The sequence below is a fragment of the Bubalus bubalis genome, chromosome 2 (genome assembly GCF_019923935.1).
Source record: "Bubalus bubalis isolate 160015118507 breed Murrah chromosome 2, NDDB_SH_1, whole genome shotgun sequence".
NCBI classification, from domain to species: Eukaryota; Metazoa; Chordata; class Mammalia; order Artiodactyla; family Bovidae; genus Bubalus; species Bubalus bubalis.
In genome coordinates this window covers 64,820,184-64,842,963 of record NC_059158.1, presented here as the reverse complement: position 1 = coordinate 64,842,963, position 22,780 = coordinate 64,820,184, and the positions used below count along the sequence as shown (strand labels likewise).

General features: G+C 33.2%; 1 long non-coding RNA gene across 5 annotated transcripts in view; it reads left to right on the top strand.

Moving 5' to 3' along the window:
* Window positions 1-22,780, top strand: part of LOC123330649 — a 443,928-nt gene that overhangs the window by 405,756 nt on the left and 15,392 nt on the right. For 4 of the 5 annotated variants that reach the window (XR_006546725.2, XR_006546717.2, XR_006546708.2 and 1 more), the window contains 3 exons: window positions 12,355-12,402; window positions 13,680-13,754; window positions 15,580-16,908. This is a non-coding gene — a long non-coding RNA (uncharacterized LOC123330649). Of the gene's footprint in view, window positions 1-12,354; window positions 12,403-13,679; window positions 13,755-15,579; window positions 16,909-22,780 lie in introns of those variants that run through there. The other variant, XR_006546723.2, reaches the window with a different exon arrangement.

Here is a 22,780-nt window from a genome sequence, read left to right as displayed (position 1 = left end):
TGCAGGCTCAGGATACCATGAGATTCTTTTGCCCTGCCAACTAGTAGTTAGAGTGCCCTGCTGGGGAAGTTGAAGCAATTTTCTTCTGCCTGATAGGTCCCTACATTTTATTATTATTTTTAAACAGTTGCTATTGAGGTCAAGTTTGAACTACTCTTGATATGATTGTTTCTCTGCTTCTGCATCTTGTCTGTGGCTGCCTTTATTGTTGACTGTCCAGGCTTGTGAATTATTGGTTTTTGTGTTCTAAGTACTCATAATCTAGCTCTTCCTGCTCTTGCTTCAAAGTTTATTTTGCTTCAAATACCATTTTAGAACTTTAACTTTCCAGATAGAAACAGTTGATGAAAAAATCTAATTATGCTAACATGACTTTATTGATTTAAAAAAGTTGTTGCCAATATTTTGGACCAAAAAATGTATATCTATATCACTGTTTTAAATGGCATTTACTTGATTACCAATAAAGCTGAGCAACTTGCCTATTTATTTTCCAACATTACTTCTTTTTCAAATTGCATTATTTTATTCATATTCTAAAATTAATTTGTAAACTCTACATAGCAAAGAAATCTGTATTCTGAGATGTGCTGCATATCTTTTCTCATAATCTGTTATTTATCTTTTAAGTTTGTTTATAATATATTTTGTCAATGAATAATTTAAAATTTATGAGATTTATAATATCAATAGTTTACTTTCTGGATTCCCATTTTTCTATTTTAAGAATAAATGACAATGTAATTCAAATGTTCTTTTATTTATTATTAAATTGAAATATTTACTCATATGATAGTGATATAGTATTTTCCCTAATGTCTAGCTAATTTTAATTTTTTAAAATAAACTATCATGTTCCAATAAAATAAAAATTTATTTTAAAATTATGACCTTAGTTTCCTTATATCAAAGGATATATTTCCATATACTTCCCACTATTTCTGGTTGCTAGTCTGTTCTAGCTACTTTTCTATTCTAGTGGTCATAAGCAGTGTGAGTGCACATATGCATGGATTCGTGTAGTATAGTGAAAACAGAGATCTTATAATAATATTCACTTCATTAGAATTTGCAGCTATAAATCCCTCAAAAACATTGCTTTATCTGTTTTTGTATTTTATATTTTCATTATAATTTTGTTTCAGACATTACAAAATTTCCATTGTGGTTTCTAATTTGACCCAGGGATTCTTTATAAGTATGTTTTAATTCCTTTATAAATCACTTTAATTTGGTCTGTTTGGTGAGAGAAATCAAATTCTGTGTGATTTTAATTCTTTTAAATATATTGGAGCATGGATTATGGCTTAGCATATAGTCTGTCTCGATGAATTTTATGCATACTTAAAAGTATGTGTATTCTACAGATGCCATCTATAATATTCTATCAATATTAATTAGTCCAACCTGATGGATAGTGCCCATTTTAGTGTACTGATTTTCTATATTTTTTCGAGTCATTCTATCAGTTGCTGAGAGAAGGATGTTAAAATCTACTATTTTGCGGATTTATCTATTTCATTCATTTAGTCTGTCAACTTTTGTTTTTAGGAGTTTTGAAGATTTGTTATTAGATACATAAACATATATGATTTTCATGTCCTTGAATTAACCTTTTACCACAAAATATTTAATTTTGGTATGTTGTCTTGAAACCTATTTTATCTGGTGTTAATATAACCACTCCAGTGCTCTTATGCATTCTATTTGCATGTATAGTTTTTTTCTATCAATTTCCTTCTACCTTTGTCTTTATATTTAAACTCTTACAGACAACACAGGGTTGAACCCTGTTATTTTTTATTTCTGATAATCACTGCTTTTCAAGTTGGAATGATTAGACAATGTAAAATTTAACTGTTGTTATGTTCTGACTTCAGTCTACCATTTATTTTACTGTTTATTGTTTGTCTCTCTTTTTTTTGTTTCTCTGATCCTATTTCTGCCTTCTTTGCTGCTGCTGCTGCTGCTAAGTCGCTTCACTCCTGTCCGACTCTGTGCGACCCCATAGACGGCAGCCCACCAGGCTCCCCCGTCTCTGGGATTCTCCAGGCAAGAAAATCGGAGTGAGTTGCCATTTCCTTCTCCAATGCGTGAAAGTGAAAAGGGAAAGGGAAGTTGCTCAGTCGTGCCGACTCTTAGCGACCGCATGGACTATAGCCCACCAGGCTCCTCCATCCATGGGATTTTCCAGGCAAGAGTACTGGAGTGGGGTGCCGTTGCCTTCTCCATCTGCCTTCTTTAGAGCTAGTCAAATATTTGAGACTTTTCTTTAATCTATTGACTTTTTAGATAAATCTCTTTGAATTATATTCTTAGTGTTTAAGATACATCCTTAATTTTTTTCCAACCTACTTGGAATTATCGTAATATTGTATCACTTCTCATAAAATATATGCTTGCAACCATACTTCCCCATGCCCTCTTTATATTATTTTTGACATATATATTGCATCTACAGACATTATAAGCCCCATGCTATGATGCCATAATTTTGGCTTTCAAAACTTGTATACATTTTAAGGATACTGAGTAAATTTTTTAATATTTGTTTTCAAACTTACAATACCTGGTTGTATTTATTTCTTCCCTCAAATGCATATTCCCGTCTGATATAAATTCACTTCACTCTGAGAATTCATTTTGCATTTCTTGTGAAGCTTACTTTCTGGTGACAGATATCTTAATTTTTTCATATCTTTTTTTCATATTTTACTTTTATTTCACCATCATTCTTAGACAGTTTCTTCCATTATATTTAATGTGTCATCAACTATCTGTCATCTTCCTCTTTAGATAATGTGCTGTTTTTCTCTAGCTGCTTTCAAGATTTCTCTCTTTATATTTGGTTTTCAGCAATTTGACTATAATATGTGTAGGTGTCCTTTACTTTGTATTTGCATTTTATCATAATTGAAGTTTATTGAACTTCTTGACTCATATATTTATGTCTCTCACCAAAATTCAGGTTTTATTAGACATTGTTTCTTCAAAAGAAAAAAAAATTCTACTCCTTTCTCTCTTCTCTTTCTGGAACTCCAGTTACATTTTTGTTAAACCTGTTGATATAGTCCTACGGCCCCTTAGTACCTTTTTATTTTAGAACAATGTATTTTCCCTACCTCACAGTTTCTGTTGATCAATGTGCCAATTTGCATGCCTTAAAAAAAAATCTCCATTCTGATATTGTGATCATCCTCTGAATTTTACAAATTGATATTATATGTTTGTTTCATAATTTCATGTGGCTCATTTTCATAATTTCTGTTTCTCAGCTGAGATTTCCCATGTGTTCATTATGAGCATATATTGCTCTAGTCTTTGAACACAATTATGGTATGTGCCTATTTTAACGTCTTGGTCATCTCAGAGTCGGTCCTTTTTCTTACATTCTCCTTTTTCTTCCTAAGCCTAGAGATCTGAACTGTCTCCGGAATATTGTGATATTTTGGGAAATTCAGGATTCTGTTTCTAAAGAGTAGTGGTATTTGCTTTATTAAACAATGATGGTAGTTGAACTTGTGCCTCTCCTGCACTTGGTGGCAGAAGAAATCTCTGGTTAGTTCATTTAATTTTAGCTGGACTGCCTGGTTTCTGCCTCATACATGTGAAACCAGGGGCTCCTCAGAAATTTGGGTAGAGTTACACATATAATTATGGACTTCCACTCGGAATGTCTTTTCTAAGATGTCCTTTCTTGTTTTTCTGTTGCTGTATTGCTTGAACTCTATCTATTGTTCTAAATCATCTAGCTTGACATGGACATGGATCTAATCCTAGTTGAAATGCTATAACAACTTTACTCTTCCAGTGTCTTGTAATAACTTTTAATAGATGGTAGGTGTAGTAGCTATCACATTTCCAAAATTTTGACAATTTTCCACATTTATTATTTTGTAACATTTTCAATCATTGTAATCCAATTTTAACATATTGGAGTCAGATAAAAATTGTCTTACATGAGTATTATTTGAAAAAAAGTGATATTTATGTGTTCCATATTAGAACATGTTATCTCTTTTCATTTATTTTGTTTTTATGGGTTCACTATATTTATGTTAATTTCTTTTTCTTTTATAGCTTGTGGTAAATTTATTCTTAGATACTTTTATATTTCTAGGTTTTATTGCAAGTGGATTATTTTTCCAATACCATTTACAACTGGCTTACGCTGAAAAACAGCTTAAATTTGCATATTTAGTTTGTATATAAACACATTACCAAGTTAATTATTAATTCTAATGTTTTTAATAGAATCTCTTGGGGTTACTAGATACACAAAATGATACAATATAGTTAAATATTGAAGAGTAGTTTTAAATATTTTGCCTTTCTGTTTACAAATTTTTGCTGTCAGTTTTCCTATCTTGTTATATTAGCTAAAGTCTACCTAACATGTTAAATAATAATTGAATAACAATTACATATTATTATCAGTAATATATGAATGTGTACAAACTTTTGAAAATATTTCACAATATTTAACAATAATTTTTGGAACATGTATATCTTTGGCCCAGTCATTTCACCCTTTAAAAATCTTTCTTAGAGATTTAAATAAGTATGTTAACATGTAGGGACATATATTTGGATTTATTTCTGTATTACTTTTAACATGAAAAGACCCACTGAGAATAACTTCAATGTCATAAAAATGGAAGCAGTTGAATAAGTTATGATACATTCATAGTAAGAAATACCATACAGTCATTAAAAGCTGATTAGATCTGTTCTTGCTCACTTAAGAGATGTGCATTTTACATGATGAAGCAGCAAGTGTGGCAGAACTTTGTGTATATTTTTACCAGTGTTTGTAAGCAACTAAAAGTATAAGCATATATTTTCAAATGTTTGTCTGTATGTAAAGAAATATATGGAATAATATATAATAAGTTTAGTGATAAGAGTTACATTTGAGAGAATACAAAATTGAAGCAGAGAAGAGAGATGTTTCTCTATATGCCATTACATTATTTTATCTAAATGCATTATTTTGGTAGTTCCAGTGTCAATAAAGCAAATATAAGCTTAAGAACCTCATTATAAGCATAAAAATTCAATAAGTAAAAGCAATCTTATAATTATATTACATTTCTTTTATTTCACAGTTCCCTTTCTTTTATATTATAAATACAAATTTCTAAGTTAGTTCCTTGTAAACCCAAATTAGCCAATTTATATAATGATTTATATGAGTAGTATGAATTGTTAAGAATAACAGTGAATCTACAGAACCATGTTACTGAATAATAGAACATGCTGGGATTATTGAAAATTCACATAGCCATGCTTAAAAGTAAACAACATTTTTTTAAACTTTCACTTCTTTTTTTAAATTTATTTTTTATTGAAGGATAATTTCTTTACAGAATTTTGCTGTTTTCTGTCAAACCTCAGCATGAATCAGCCATAGGTATACATATGTCCCCTCCTTTTTGAACCTCCCTCCCATCTCCCTCCCCTCCCACCCCTCTAGGTTGATACAGAACCCCTGTTTGAGTTTCCTGAGCCATACAGCAAATTCCCACTGGCTATCTATTTTGCATATTTTTTTAAACTTTTAAGTAGCTTCTAGTAACTTCCTAGATATCGTTTTAGTATTTGTTCAAAGTATTTTTATGAAATATTTACAATTTTTTGATTCAATGCAAGATTGGTTTTGAAACATTTCTTGCAAATGCACAAATGCTCATTATACTTGACAGTTAAAATTGAATATTGCACAGAGAACACTGGCCTTCTGGTTGCTTTTGCAATTAACCTCTAGCCTATTGACAACAACACTTTTAATTATTATGCCCCATATTTATGAAATAGACTGTGTCCTCTGAAATAATAGGTTATTGATTTGAATAGTCATTTTGAATGCAATTGAAAATCCAATCATTTTTTGTAAAGCTACTGAATATTCGTTTATTATTCTTTATGTTCCTCAGTACAGCCTTTGCTTCACTCTAAAAGAGTTTGACAGCATTTTATTCAGTATCCATTAGACAGCAAACACTTGGGCCCATTATTTTGTTATTTCAACAGAAGTTGAGTATATTTCATGGAATATTTTATGCAAATAGTTTATGTTCTTCTTTGTATAATTCATCAAATTATGTTTGAGAGTGACATTTAGAGGCAGAAAATATGTCTACTTAATAACCTGAACTCTCCATACTCAATTTGATTGAATAGTTAGAGGACTAGACCTTGGGTTATTAGAGTTACTTCATGTTTTGTGCTAAATATATTATATTTGGGTAATTTAGGGAGTGGTTATTAGAAGATAAATGCTTTCTTTTGTATTTCCTCTGTTTGTTCTAGATGATCACATATTACTTAAAAAGCAATATGTTTGAGTTCAGTTACTACTTTATGAAAGTAAAGTTTCCAATGTATACTTTTAGATAACTGATATCATTCAATTACAGTTTTTTGAGAACTTAACACATTCTTACGAGCTAGAATGTGTTAAATGTTGTACAGATTGCTTCATTGAATCATAATTTGAATATGTTAATTATAGCAATTCAAACTAAAATGCCTAGTTTTTTTTCACCTCAGTAAATTTAAGGAATATATAGTAAAATTAAAATATTGTTAAAGGCTAGTATTACTTTACTTTAAGGAGTAGGAAGCAAAATATATTTATAGTTACTTATGACAGGGGAGGGCTTCCCTGGTGGCTCAGACGGTAAAGGGTCTGCCCGCAATGTGGGAGACCCTGGTTCGATTCCTGGGTCGGGAAGATCCCCTGGAGAAGGAAATGGCAATCCACTCCAGCACTCTTGCCTGGGAAATTCCATGGACGGAGGAGCCTGATAGACTACAGTCCATGGGGTCGCAAAGAGTCGGACACAACTGAGTGACTTCACTTCACTTCATGACAGGGGAACTGACACAGATTCAATTTCTTCCTGCCTGTATATTGAAGTCCAGAACATATGTCCCTTTTCATTCATCCAGACATCCATTTATTTATTTATTCAGTAAATATTTATTGTATGCCTATTATGGCATTCACAGGCACTGCTTAAATGAAGAATTTCAGTCCAAGATCTGAAGGAACTTATATCCAGTAATGTAAACAAAAACATCATTATAATTAACTTTGAGAAATGACATGACCATAATATGTACAATGGTCACAAATGAAGAAGTAACAATATAAAATGACCGTGTGTATTATGGATACACACTTTAAGGAAAGAATTTCAAGGTAAAGACAAGGACAAACAGAATCTAGATGTATGCAGTGATGTGTGCTCAGACACTGAAATATGAGAAAGCATGGGGAATTTCAAGCAATCAAATGTGACAGAAGAATCAGGTTCAAGAGCCGGAGTGGCAGGCAAGGGATTATGTTAAATGATTAGGAAGAGTGAAGTCCAGAAATGCTGTTTGTCAAAGTTAGGAATTTACCTTTATCTTATAGGGGTTAAGGGAATTGTTTCCTGGTAGATAAATGGATTGAATTTGAGTTTGAGATAACTCTGAATCTTTAATATGTTTAAAAAGGACAGAGAAGAGAAGCAAATGAAAAAAAAATAGGACAAACTTTTAGCCATCCAAGTGAGATATAATGAAGACTTCTATGAAAGCAGTTTTAATGCACAGAAAGAGATGGGATAAGGAGATTTTAGGAGGTAGTAAATATTAACAGAGTTTGATCATGAATTGGATAGAAAAAAATGGAATACAAGCATGAACTAGAGAACAAAGCCTAAGTAAAATGATGTTACATTTCTAGACAGGATATAATTGAGCCATACTAGAATGGCAAATGTTAGTATCTCAAAAATGATGTAGGAAATTCAGGAGACAGTGACGGGGATGAAAAGAGTTCAGATTTGGATATACTTAATTTGACAGGTTGATGTGAAATAAAATAGATGTGTAGTAAGACAGGAACTTAATCTTATAACTGAAGGTATATGTGAATGTGGGTATATAGATTTGGAGATCATTGAAATATAGATGATTATTGGTAGATATATGTGTGATCAGTTTGTTAGGATATAGATCAGAGAAATAATAAAAATGTAATTGTAACTTTTAATTGACAGGTATACAAAGTGGTACCAGTGGTTAGGAATTTGCTTCATAAAGGAACGATGATATCCATGAGCAAAGCTTGCCATGAGAGTAAGTGGGAAAAGAAAGTTTCAAATGAGAGGCAGGGGAGTGGAAGTGATGACAACGTGAACCCTAGAGACAAACTGCTTGAATTCAAGACTTGGCTCCAATTCCAATCTACTAACAGTGTGAGCTTGTGTGCTGTGTCATAGAAAGTGATTTTATCTGAATCTTATTTCCCTCAGCTATGAAACTGGAATACTAAGAGACTGGTACCTCTTACAGTTACTTTAAGAATTGGTAAATCACAATCCCTGATACATGATAAGCAGTCAATAAATGTTTTCAATATTATTATAGAAATAGCTGGCTGATCAACTATTCCGGTATTTGATGCAAGCAAGAGAGGCATTCATCTGATTTTGTGTGAAAGTGGAGATAGGTGGTTATTTATTATACTTTTATCTTGCTGATATAACTCAAACAAATTTAAGAATTGCAATATAGAAATCTAACAGATTTACTTATGTATTTGTTTACTTATTTATTTTGGAGGCACAGAGGCTAATTCAGCTCATTCTAGCTAGTCAAAAAGATACAAAAAATCTCTTGAAGGCACTGAGGGAGAAAACGTTAGTGCCAGAATACAGAAAATTGTCTATTTGAATAAGTATCTCAAACATTGTAAGGACCAGGATAAATATGTTGGTATAGTTTCATGTGATACCAGTTGACAGTGCGTTTCATGATGCTCTGAAGAGAATATAAGACAATGTCTAGATAAGTCTAATATTTCTGCTGTAGTTTTTCAGTTGCTAAGTCCTTTCCGACTCTTTGCCACCCTATGGACTGCAACACACCAGCCTTTCCTGTCCTTCACTATCTCGAGTTTGTTTAAGCTCATGTCCACTGAATCAGTGATGCTATCCAACCATCTCATCCTCTGTCATCCCATTCTCCTTTTGCCTTCAATCTTTCCCAGCATCAGGGTCTTCTCCAATGAGTCAACTCTTCTCGTTAGGTAGCTAAAATATTGGAGCTTTAGCTTCAGCATCAGTCCTTCCAACAAACATTCAGGGTTGATTTCCTTAAAGATTGGTTTGATTTCCTTGCAGTCCAAGGGACTCTCAAGAGTCTTCTCCAGCACCACAATTCAAAACTGTCAATTCTTTGGCCTTCAGCCTTCTTTGTGATCCAACTCTCACATCCATACATGACTACTGGAAAATCATAGCTTAACTATATGGACATTTGTTGGCAAAGTGATGTCTCTGCTTTTAAATATACTGTCTCGGTTTGTCATAGCTTTTCTCTCAAGGAGCAAGCATCTTTGAATTGCGTGATTGCAGTATTCTTGCCTGGAGAATTCCATGGACAGAGAAGCCTGGAAGGATACAGTCCATGGGGTCTCAAAGAGTCAGACATGACTGAGCAACTAAGCACAGCACAGTCATCTTCCACAGTGATTTTGGACCTAAGGAAATAAAATCTGTCACTGCTTCCACTTTTCCTCCATGCTATTTGCCATGAAGTGATGGGACCAGATGCCACAATCTTAGTTTTGAGTTTTAAGTCAGCTTTTTCTCTTCTTTTTCACAGTTATCAAGAGGCTCTCTAGTTTCTCTTCACTTTCTGCCATAAGGGTGGTATCATCCTCATATCTGAGGTTGTTATTTTGCCCAGCAATCTTGATTCCAGTTTGTGATTCTTCCAGTCCAGCCTTTCACATAATGTTCTCCATATAGACGTTAGATGATCAGGGTGACAGTATACAGCCTTGATATGCTCTTTTCTCAGTTTTGAACCAATCCATTGTTCCACCTCCGATTCTAAGTGTTGCTTCTTGACCTGCATGTGGGTGTCTTAGGAGGCAACTAAGATGGTCTGATATTCCCATCTCTTTAAAAAATTTCCGAAGTTTGTTGTGATCCACATAGTCAAAGCCTTTAGCATAGTCAATGAATCAGAAGTAGATGTTTTTCTGGAATTCTTTTGCTTTCTCTTAAATCCAACAGATGTTGGCAATTTGATCTCTAGTTTGGCTGTAGTTTCCTGTTACTTGTTTTGCTACTTTCCTCTGAAATTTAAAGTGTACAAGGCTTTGGGAAAAAAGCTTGTTTTATTGCTTGACTGCCTTGTAAAGGTGATTCCTACTACAAGCACTGTCCACAGCTTATTTTCTTTTGTCAACGTTTAAGGAAAGGGAAAGTAGAGGGGGCAGTTACATTGTTAAGACCATCCCAGATGAAAGATGGAGAAGTGGCCTACTAAGTCTAAACAGCATTTAATATCTTTGAGGAATATTCTTCCAATCAGTTCAGTTCCGTTCAGTTCCTCAGTCATGTCTGACTCTTTGCGACCCCATGAACTACAGCACGCCCGGCCTCCCTGTCCATCACCAACTGCCGGAATCTACCCAAACCCATGTCCATTGAGTCGGTGATGTCATCCAGCCATCTCTTTGTCTGTCGTCCCCTTCTCCTCCTGCCCTCAATCCCTCCTAGCATCAGGGTCTTTTCAAATGAGGTGCCCAAAGTATTGGAGTTTCAGCTTCAACATCAGTCCTTCCAATGAACACCCAGGACTGATCTCCTTTAGGATGGACTGGTTTGATCTCCTTGCAGTCCAAGGGACTGTCAAGAGTCTTCTTCAACAGCACAGTTCAAAAGCACCAATTCTTTGGCACTCAGCTTTCTTTATAGTCCAACGCTCACATACATACATGACCACTGGAAAAACCATAGCCTTGACTAGACAGACCTTTGTTGGCAAAGTAATGTCTCTGCTTCTTGAATATGCTATCTAGGTTGGTCATAACTTTCCTTCCAAGGAGTAAGCGTCTTTTAATTTCATGGCTGCAATCACCATCTGCAGTGATTTTGGAGCCCAGAAAAATAAGGTCTGACACTGTTTCCACTGTTCCCCCAGATGCCATGATCTTAGTTTTCTGAATGTTGAGCTTTAAGTCAACTTTTTCACTCTCCTCTTTCACTTTCAAATGCACATAGATTATCCTCAAGCAGTTAAAATTTAATAAAATTTAAAAAACATAAAATATACTCTCTAATGTAATGAATTATAAGCATCTTTTACAAAAAAAGGAAGCCCCAAATTTGATAATACATAATTCAAAATCACTAACAATTATCTGTCCACTCTATGTATCAGAATTAAAGGTTAGAATAAACTTGTATTCTTCAGGTCAGATAGCTACATAAAATTATACCTTTAGTTTAAAGCATTTCAAGTTAACCAAAGGATTAATCAAATGACTAAATCAACTGAATGGATTGAGAGTAGTGCACCATCCATGTAACATAATTATTTGTCTGACAAATTGTAAATATTATATATGACATTTTTATGTTTATTTTTAATGTCTTCATACTTTATATAAGCTGAAATACCTAGTAGCTGGTACGGGTAAAACTGGGGTCTTTGTTCTCATCTTGTCAATCTCCATTTTCCTCATCTTGCAGGTTTTGGGTGATGCATTTTTTTTGTAGTCCATGGTACTCTCTAGTAAAACTCTGTCTTTTTTGTTCAGCAATTTAAAAGCACTGGTTTTGATGTCCATTTTTTCTAGTACTGACTCTGCCACTTACTGATTTGGTGATCTTGGACAAATCACCATCCATTGTAAGCCTTGGTTTTTGCAAGAGTGGACAATAGATTTAGCTTAAATATTTGAGAACTGAATAAAATAATGTTTATGAATTGTGTACCACATGTCTGATATGTTTAAAGCTTTTATCATTAGTATTATCATCACCAACTTGATCATTTCTCAATTGCACAACACTTAACCTTTGTATAAATGTAGGCTCAGAGTTTAGATTTTTAAATAACAAAGTCTTAGTTCTGTTAATGCTTAGGGTTACTTCTAATAATGCTTTCTCTAAATGCCTAATACAACTTAGCTGTTACTTATCTATGAATTCTTTCCAAATCAAGGCCCAGCCCTTTAGCTATTTGTGTCTTTTTTTTCTGATCTTTTTTTGAATATTTCCTTTTTACTAATTTTATCAGTGCTATGTTCCCTCTGCAGTGGTTCCTTGTAGGCTTTTCTTTTGGGCAGAAGGAGTAACTTAGCCAGTTCCTATTCCTAAGTCAGTTTTCTCATGTTGGAGAACCCTGGTTGTCTTTGTAGCCCCTATATTTCAACAACACAGCATTTCACTTTTTAATCATTTCGTATTTATAATGAAATGTCTGCATATGCAGATCATGTAAATACCTTTTCAATGATGTTTTCTTCATTTAAAGATTTTAATGTTTTTTGTTTTTCAGAAACAAAGTAGGAGAAGAAAGATGCAGAGACCAAGAGAGAAGCTCACAGTGAGTAGAAAGCATTATTTTCTCACTTTTTCTGTATAAGCAGCAATATTACTCTAGTGAAACAGTGGATTTTTTTTTTCTTAATTTTCTGGCAATGATACTGCTTTAGATTCCCAGGGGATAGAGAGCCATTTTATAAGGATGATGCTTTGACTATAGCAAAGGAATAACTGGAGATTCACTTGAGACATAATTGATGATGGTCTTTCAGGGAGGAGCCCAAATTATCATGAGAAAGACAAAAGATATGACTTTTCTATTGCTTCTGTAGCTGGATCAGAAAATTACTTGATGGGATGCATCATTATAAATTGTTGGTTCTCATGCAAAAAAATAAAAAAAAGATTAAGAATTCTGGCAGTTGTGCAGAAAGTAAGTAAATGGACTGTTGAAAATTTATAAAATTAAACAGGATTTTTTTTTAATTGGGAAATTGGTGTTAAATCGAAAGTTGAGTGATTAGCTTGTTCAATTTTAATAAACTAATTGTATTTCCCTGAGTGAATACAGGTTGGGTTTTAACTGATACTAGTCTGCATTGCACCACTTTTTTAATAACATCATGACATTTCTTTTACTTTCCTTGGACAGTACTTAATATAATCACTGAAAAAATTTGTAATCAAATACATTTTTATAGATTCTTCTAAAAATACACTTTCCTCCAAAGTTTTCTCAGTGATTCTTAATTATGAAAATGGATTATTGCAGTCAGAAATAATATACATCAATAATTTATACAAACAATATGCTTCATTTGAGTACTTATATATTTAATGAGTTTTTTTTCTCTTGACACTATAGTACTATATATCAGCAATCCAAAGCCTGCTAGTAATAAATTCATTTACATGTTTATGAAACAGTGTCACTTGGACTTGTCTTCTATTAATTGTTAATTAATATAAGTACAATTTCATTCTTTGCCTTTTTCATAGTCAATGAGTAACGTTTTTGCAAAGGAGATAACGTTTTGAGCAAATCACATTGTCTCAATAGAAGTTACTTAGAAAAAATTGTCAGCAAGATTAACCAATAAAAGCAATGCTATATGTAAAATCTTTATATACAACTCAGGTCTTAATTTTATGTATAGTTTTATTTGGCTGTAAGAATTTGCTTACACACATTGCCTCAAACTCTAATTGAAATATTCATAGTCCATATATTTGTTAATGAACATTTTCAAGATTCTTACTATTTTCTAGATACTATCCTTTATAAATCTTTAAAAATATTTGTTAAAATACAAATATTAACTCTTTTAATCAAAATAGCAACCATAAGAGGCAGTGAGTCTGAATTTACATTTGAGGAAACTGAAGCACACAGATGGGAAACAACTACCTAAGGTAAGTAGTAGATCCAGAAATCAAAGCATGTTCGTTTGGCTACAGACTCTTTGTTCTTAACCACTATACTGCATTAATACTATATTAAAATAGGCTGACACAAATTTTTTGAAAACAGACTTAAAATTGGTGCGTCAGAGTTGCATTCAGGTGTTTCTTTGTTGAGATACTTGCTGTCAGTTCTCTGAATTGATGGTAAAAGCAGGGTTTAATTCTCTCAAGCATCAAGCATTGAAGGTTTATGTTCCACAGAAAAAGAAAGACTGAATTTGTGACTTCTGTATTCCTGTATTAACCAGCATGGTACTTTCATCAACTTCAGTCATGCATGATTCTGAATTTCTGAAATGAAATGGTTTTTCCTGTATTGTATTGGATCATTCTGAACTCATATTGGATTATTGTGAGGAAAAACTTCCAGATCTGAAGCTATGTTTTACACACTGGTTCACACATTGATTCACTGTATACTTGAACTTTCCTAATTAAGGGTATATAACTTTTTATTGTTGTGTTCATTGATATCCACTGATGGTCCTCTTGGCTTCAGAAACTACACAGCACCCCTTCAGACTCTTCAGTGACCTCCTTCTCAGGACTTGTTCTACACAGATCAAATCTAATCTTCCCAATGACCTTGTATCCAGATTTTTGCAAAGTGATTGAAAATGCCTTTAAATACGGATTATTAATTGAGGATAATGGCTCTTTTTTCAACATTTATATGTGATAATTTCTTACATGAAAAGAGCAAATGATGCAGCAGTGTTAGGGAGCAAGATAGCTGCAAAAATGTAGAACAGTGATTATCAACATCAGTGAATCAGAATCACTAGGAGGATTTGTTAAAATACAGATTGTTTGTTCCCTATATGCATTTTTATCACATTGCCAGTCATGCTTATACTAATGATTTGGGGAAGTGCACATTGAGAGTTCCTGATCTAGAGCTTCATACATTATCAGGATTAAAATAGGGCCTGCACCTCCCTCTTACTGTTTTCTTATAATTCAATAGGATCAAAAATTGCATAACATCTCATTTGTATTTTGTGTAGCAAAAGCAAAATTCAAACTTCTCTTAGTGAGTTCTTATCCACTTATCTATCATTTTTAGCCATAGAGGCTTACTGAAAAGAAAAGAAATTGAGCTTTAGGGTGTGGGCAGAAGTGAGTCAGAGGTGAAATGGTGGATAATGATATATCTTAGGGTTCTTTAGAAGTTCACTGAATTAAAATGTACTCAATAAGTGGGAGGATTGCAAAAAGCAGAAAAGATAACTTATTGAGATTATCAGTGTAATTTTCTGTAAGATATGGTATAATAAAAGCTAGGAAATGTGTATTGGATCCAAAATGAAATTTTGAGAAAAATTAAATAAGGATGAAGATAATATTTAGATTAAAAAAAATAGAATGCTTTTTCTGCTCATAAAAGGATTTTTCATATTTTCCATATTGAACAGCAGCACAGAGAGTAAAGCATCCGTTTATGACTGTTATTGGTTTCAAGAGTCTACTGTTGCCAAAATTTTTCAACTTTTAATTTGAATTCATATCATTCAGTTAATACCTTTGACCCACCACTCTGTCAGGAATTATGATAGAATCTGGGCCAATATTCTCAAAATATCTGAAATCAAACTGTTGTATATCCAGGACTTGGAAGAGTGTCTGAACCATGGTAGATGCTTAATAAATATTTTTGAATGAAGTAAAGAATAAAGAGTGGAACCAAGCATTTAAAGGAATACCCAGTCGATTCCTTAAAGGTAGAATATTAAAAAGAAATAGTCCTAAAACTATTGTTTCTTCTTGAGTACAGACATACTGGAGCAAGATGCTGCTGTACCGTCTGGCAGGATAAATAGCCCTCATCACCAGCACATTTTATAGTTAGGCCATTCCCAAGAGATGTCACGCAGATACCTCACTTCCAGTGTCTACATGAATCCGCAAAATTCTGATGACAGATTCCTAAGCAGGAACTACATTTCTGCTTCTGTGTCAAGGCAGTTGCTTATGTACCATTTCAAAATTGGAAGCTAACCTTTTCAAAATGTCAGTGCACTTATTTCACCATCTTTATAATTACCAGCAATTTACATTTATTCAGTAGCTTCACAGTTTGAGTACTGTGTAAAATTCTGTTATTCTTTGAGAACCTATGTTCCAAGGAAGATTCATCTATCCTGTGTTTAAGGTGGTTACAGACAACTGGCAAATATACCTGGACAAATGTTATAGTCTGTTTTTCAACACGCTTCTCACCTGGGGGTAGAAGAATTCTGTTATTTTTGTTGATAAGTGAGTCTTTCAAAATGACTGTCTACCCAGAAGTTAATTGCAAACATATGGAGAGTTGACTTTGATTGAAGCTGGTGTATATGTCTTCCTAAGTTTGTATTCTTACAATGGAAGCCCCTGCCAAGATTGTTGGAAGATATTTAGAGGAAAATATTTATAAAACTTTATAGAACATGGTCATGTAATTCAATGTCTCCTGAATTATGCTAGCTTGGACTTTTGACTCATAGTTGTATGAATGTTGGAAAGTTAAATTATCTCAGGTTGTTCAGGCAAACAGTCATTAAATAAGATGTTAACAGCTTAAAACAGAAATATCTGCTTCCCAAAGTGTTCAGTTTTATAGAAACTAAGTACCACAAGTCTTTATATCACTAAAAGGCCTAAAATAAATAATATAAAGATCATCCTTAACACATGTTCAAAAATTTTAGGATATTTTCTAAGATCGGAATTTCAGTTATATTCTTTTTTTTATGCCCATTGAGAGAAAGCCTGGATGTTTTTGTTACCTTGATTTGAGGATCAAGTTCGTTGGGCAGTGTGGGAAGGGCCATGTACTTCTGCCTTAACTCAAAACTCTATTAGGTTAGATTCAGAATAAATAGATCTCATAGCCAAATTGGTTTATTTTTGTGCTCTGCATTTGCTCACCCCAAAATACCGTTTTTTTTTTTTTTTTGGTCCTAAGGGAGGTGCAAATTGGAGCTAAAAAATAAAGCAATATGTCTTCCAGTCTTGAGTGTCCTCTTATTTCCAAAGTCAGTGATAGCACAGCCCTTGTCTTTATCAGACTGGTTACTCCAGCTCCAACAGAGGAAAAAGAGTCATGGTATCAAAATAACTATGCTATGAGAGAGTCTTTTCTATAACCTGCCATATACACTTTAAAGATAGTGAAGGCATCAGTTTTACAGAACTTTTATAAAACTGACATAGTTATTTAGTAGAGAGAGCTTATCTCTTATCTCTTTTCCTCTTGGATTTTGATGTGCCAATTAAAACAAGAAAAAGTAACTACTTAGGTCGATCATACATTTTATTAAGGAAGTCTAAAAATATATATAATCATTTTCACTTTTCCAGGAAGAATAACATACAGAAGATGTCCTTTAACCATTTTGAAAGCTAATTAAAAAAGGAGGAATAATTCAGTTATTTGCACATTTTGAATAATCTGAAGAAAGAAAATTGATGTTATTATATTCTGCCTAGGAGAATATCAGTCTGATTCCTAACAGCAGATTTTACTATAAGTTTAATCATGTCACACTCTCATATTTCCAGGGGATCTGCAATTAGTAATATCTAATTGCAGTCCATGGGATCACAAAGAGTTGGATGCAACTGAGCAACTGAACTGAAGCTACCTTTAAAACATGGTTTTCTTATATACCTTAAAACTGACATAAGTTTGGAACCTACTTTTAGTATTAGATCTATTCACTTTATAAATTGATAAAGTGGCATACAAGGAAAAAAGTATTTCATCTCATAGAGAAAATTGCAACATATATCAATTTTTGTCTGATTGTCAGAAGATAACTGCATTCCCTGTCCCCTCTGTTAAACACAGAAGAATTTGGCATGTTGGCTGATGGCTGTTTTCCAATCACAACTCCTTAAAAAGGTATAGAACAAGACTTGGATTTTACTTGATTTGTTTTTGCTGTTTCAAAAGGAATACATGAATAGTAATACTTCTCTGTAAAAGTAATATAAGGTTGCATAAAAGCCAGTGCATTTGAGTTAGAGAGCCCCATGGGTGATTTCCTATAATATATACATCTGTATATTTATCTGTGAAATAAATGGCATTTCCTAGCAACTATCAAGTTCAGTTTAGGCTCACCATGAAAATCTGAAACTTGAAGAAAAACACAAGGTCACGTTTCAGTTGATCTTCACTAAAATATTCCATTTTCATTTTAATGTATATCAAGAGATATCATATAAATGATTTTTAACATAAAAATTCCTCCTTCAGAAGAGACGTAAAGAAACGAGTTGGAAAGTTTGCTATTCTTGCTGTCACCTCATCACCAGGTGTCTTACTGAGTTGGTGTTTGAGGACATGATGTATTCCTGGTGTGCACTAAAAATGCTCTGGCAGCCTGGCTTTCACCTGAGTGGGGACTATGGGGGTCATGCCCTTTAACAGTTAATGTATCATTAATGCTCAATGATAACTGCATGCCCAGAGCTGAAAAATCACTGGGAAAATACAAATACCCAAAATTGTTTTACCTATAACAGGACATTGTCTCAAAAGAAATCCATACCAGTAAACATTTATATCATTTTCTCATTAGGCTTCAAGTCTAGGTTATGACTAGATTCATTGTCTCATAAATGACGTTATTGGCTAATAGTCAAATAAAATGCTTGAAAACTTGTAAGACATTCAGAAAAGAAACTCCAATAGTTATATGGTACCAAATTTATTACAAGAACAGTGTCAAAAAGGAGCAGAGCCTAATTTTCTATTAGAAAATTATTCTAATCTCCAGTTTGAACTTTGGGCTCAAATTTTAAAATGACTCTTCTTGTTTCGGGTGTACCTCACACATGCCCAGCTGAGTAAAGAATGTAAGTACCCAAAACACAGCGCCCTATAACATAGAGAGTCTCTCAGGCACAGAGGAATGAATGATTTCAGGTACATTGTGCCACAAACTCTATTGACTGTATTTCCTCACACAGGGAATTAAATTTGAAAGAGGTGAAGAGTAATGGTGAAAGCTGGAGAAAGCTATGAAAAATTGTTCTGTGTTTTCAATTTCATCTTGTTCTCCATTCTTGGACTTTAAAGTGATTTATCCATGTGTAAAAAAAAAAAAAAAAAAAAAAGAAAAAATCCTCAGATTCACATTTCCGGATGCCCAGTTGAATTTTAGGGACTGCTTTTCCAAACTCCAACCATCAAAAACAGATCAGACCATTAGACTTTACCAAAATCAAATAAATATTTGTTATTAAAAGTGCATAACATAAAAATTATATATTTTGGTAATCTTAGAATCTCTAGATTATAAAATATAGTATTTTAGTATTTTTAAAACTTCATATTATAATTTACCTGCGGGGGCACTTTTTTAAGCAACTTTCAAATAAGTAATACAGCATTGTTAATTATAGTCAGCACTCTAGTTAAATAACTAAATAATGAGGAAACGTAAAAGATACTGTGGTGGGGACACATCATTTATATGATCATGGTATGTTCCTCTTGCTTTGCTTCTGCTGTAGTTATGCAACAGTAAATCAAACAGGAGGCTTCATACTGTCATCACAATTTGCTTTAATTGTGATGACATTGTTTGACATTGGTGTTTAAGTCATTGTTTATCAGTGAAGACACAAGGTGTAGTCTGGTATGGTAAACAGTGATTGCTCTCAGGGGAAGAAATAACTGTCAGTGAAGTTGAATGGAGAAGTGGGAACTCAGAAAGGACAAAGATTCTCTGGCAATAATGCAGAATAAAATAGAGAATAACCAAAGCAAAGCCAAAATGAGCAGCTGTTATATCTATGTGAATGCATAAACATTTATAATTGTACATAGTACCCCATTAGGGGAATAGTTTTATTTATGTCTATGAAATCTAGCTATAAAATGACACTTTTATGAAAAGGCATTTCATAAGAGAATGCAAAAGCTTTTTTTCTAATAATCTTATCAGTTGCATTCTTTTTGAACAACATTCCAAATATCAAATACCACTGTGTTGTTTCAGTGATGGCATACACTTATTCTTAAGCCTCAAGGCACAATGAAAGTGCTGGATGGTTTAATCAAGTAGACAGTGTTACAGCATATTTCTAAGCAACGTTTCCCTTTAAAATTTCTTATTCTTGCACAGATCCCTACTGTGGTGTTGATCTGACTCTTATCTATCTCTGAAAAACCCAGTGATTTTCCCAGAATGATCTTATTTAGGTTGACGCTTTTTGGAAGCTGATTCTGTTCTCAGCATGATGTTGTCAGGAATGTCTACACAAGCGAGTCTAGTATGACCTTCTCTGTCAGGGTTTTTTTTTTTTTTTTTTAACATTAACTTTACCTGTTTGATCAAAATAAAAATTAATTTATGTTTTCAATTCCTAAGCTTCTGTTAATTAGCAGCCTACTTACCTCTAGTAATGACAGCCATACATTCTTATTTCAAAGTCTCATGTAAGCCTAAGGAACTGCAAAATAAGAAACCATTACTATTTGATGATAATCATTTTTAACCTGAGTGGTATATTTGTGATATTCTTCCCATTAATGGAAAATTGTTTTTGAAGGTTTAAATACTTTTAGGATTGATATAGTAAATCAGAGTATATTGGCATACTTCTAAAACGTATAAAGATTTTATGAAAAACATACATTGGAACTAATCTTATGGAACTGAATTGGAACTAAAACAACTTCAGTGGTCATATACTGGCTGAATGGTAATTCTAGTTTGAGCATTACTCAGCATTTGATTGTAATGTCTATAGATTTGATGAGATGAAAGTACAGTACTTTCTATTTACTAAACTTTCAATGATATTTGCAAGATTTTACAATGTATATATCATAATAAAATTAATGAGGAGAATGAAAAATAGAAGAGTTTTTAAAAAAGGCAATATTTGAAATTATGTGGTTATTCTAACACTTTATTCCATGCAGTTTTATGGGTATCAGCATGCAGGTTGTAATTACATATCTTTAAAATCAAGTGTGACATGAAATGATTGCCACACAAGGTAATTTCTTGTCATAAAGAAGGCTGGGAAAAGAACATATTACCCATGAAGTTTATAGAGAGTAGTCCTAAAACAGGATCCAAATACATATAGACAGCACAATGAATTCATTAGCAGTTGTCAAAAAGTGGTGTGAGTTTTATTCAAATTCATTTTCCTTTGTTTCATAATGAAGTGTTATCAAGCAATTAATCAAGAAACAAACTGCTTTTAGTAACTGATACTATGTTAATTTCAGTTTATGCTGGTGTGTCAGTTAATTCTAGGTCTTAGTAATTTTAGCAATGGATGATGGTGCTTTACAGTTACTTCAGAGACTGTAAGTGGTTGATTTAGTGTAATAAAATGACTGTGCACTAAGAATCAAGGTAAGGGCATTGGCTTGTACTGTTGTTACCTGGAAGATTCACTAATACCCAGCACAGTAAAAATATCTATATCTTCCTGTCTTAAAAACATTTGACTTTTGCAGAAAAGTGATATTAGAAGACAAAGACAATTTCTAGAACTCAATTTCAACCTTTTTTTTGGCCAGAATTACATTTTATTTTAAAAACAGAAGGAAAAAAGTATTATAGGAAGGCGTGAAAATACAATGGATTAACATGAGAATCGCTTTTCAAACTTCTGCTTCACTTTGGGAGATCAGCGCTGTGCTGGCTTAACTACAGGTTCCAGTTTTCCCTCTGACTTGTATTAGGTGACTCGTTCATTAGGTGGCTTGTATTTGTTGAATAATAATATAAAAATAAAGAATATTTTAAAAGCAGAATAACTTGGTAAAGAATCTACATCCTTAATATGTTAACTCTGTGCTGATTCCTTGGTGAATCTTTAAATTTCCAAACACCATATTATAATATAATTCTTTTTATCTAAAGACCTCACAATATAAAATATGGGATCTTTTTCCTTTACAAATAACTGAATTGATATAGCTATTGCCTTCACTATACCACCCCGATCTAACCATTTTCTCCTGGTTAGATAGCCACAAGTTTTGTCCAAACCCTTGTAAACTGTTACCACCAATATATCAATGACGTTACAGGTTTTTGGTTTCGGTCACCTTATTATAAGCCTTACATATTGTTGTCCCAGATGGCAATAATAGCTTTCTCTGTAGCTTTGTTCCCCCTCTTCAAACCTGTGAGCTAATTCCTAAAATGGTTGTAACTAATTAAAACTTTGATTCCTTTCAGGTTTGCCTTTAGTCTCAAGGTTTATGTTTGTGTTGTTCCTGCAAACAACTAATTGCATTAGGATCAGATTACATATGAATGCCTTACTAGGCCCAAGTGATCTTTCAAGTCATTAGGAACAGAACTGTTTGTCAAATAGTACTCTTTCCCTGTCAAAAGCATTCGATCCTTTAGATTCATTAGATCCTTTCTACCACCTGTAGGTTATTATTCATTATTTTTCTAGATACAGATCCATTGCAATCTGCCCAAACTTCATCTGCAACCTTATATTTTCTTTCATATAAATTTTTACTCATAGTCCTTTGTTCTCTAAGTAGTATCCAAACACTTTCTCCTTTGAAGCATAACGAAACCAGCCATCCTCTGTAAATGATAAGTTCTTTTTCAATCTAGTTCTCCTAATGCTACTTAAGTTATGTTGCCTAGTATTCATTTATATGTATCTGCATATTAATTGATATTTTAATATCCCTAAAAGCAGGAAGAGGGAAATGAGCCAATGAAAAGGGGCTTAGTCAGAACCATTAGTTGGTGGTCAGAAGTGGAATCAGGGTCAGAATCAGTAATATTTATGTCCTAACTCCCTAGATCTTGAAGCCAAGTATCTACTTTCATTCTTTGGGTTAACAGTAAGCCAATGTGTCTTAAACATTTATTCTACATAAAAATCCAGTCCTCCAAATAAGAGGCCTTGTTTAAAATGTAGACTCTGTTCCATCTTCAGAGATTACTGTCTGGGAATCTGTATATTTAATGTCACTTCAGGTACTC